Consider the following 362-nt stretch of genomic DNA (forward strand, 5'->3'; position numbering starts at 1 on the left):
TTGACTGGAGGCCCCCTGGATTTGGAGGCTTCAGCCTGCAAAGCTTATGGTAAATCCGGCACTGAGTAAAGTGACGGTCTATCCACTGGGGCATAAGGCAAGGTTTCAAGAATAGGCCATATATATGCAGCTATTTTATCCTTCAGGCACTGGAGTTGGTTTCTCAATAGAATCTACTCTGTACAAATTTGAAATGAGCATGAGAGGTTACTGGTTTGTCAGCAGGATGAAATGGGGTATTGGCCATGACCCACAGCACCACCACGAGTTCTAACTTGATATTTCAAAACCTATTGTCAAAGCATCGCTTTATGCTACTGCAGGAACAAATAACCTGGAACATGGCCTTGAGAGTTCAGTAG

The sequence above is a fragment of the Penaeus chinensis genome, chromosome 39 (assembly GCF_019202785.1).
Source record: "Penaeus chinensis breed Huanghai No. 1 chromosome 39, ASM1920278v2, whole genome shotgun sequence".
Taxonomy (NCBI): Eukaryota; Metazoa; Arthropoda; class Malacostraca; order Decapoda; family Penaeidae; genus Penaeus; species Penaeus chinensis.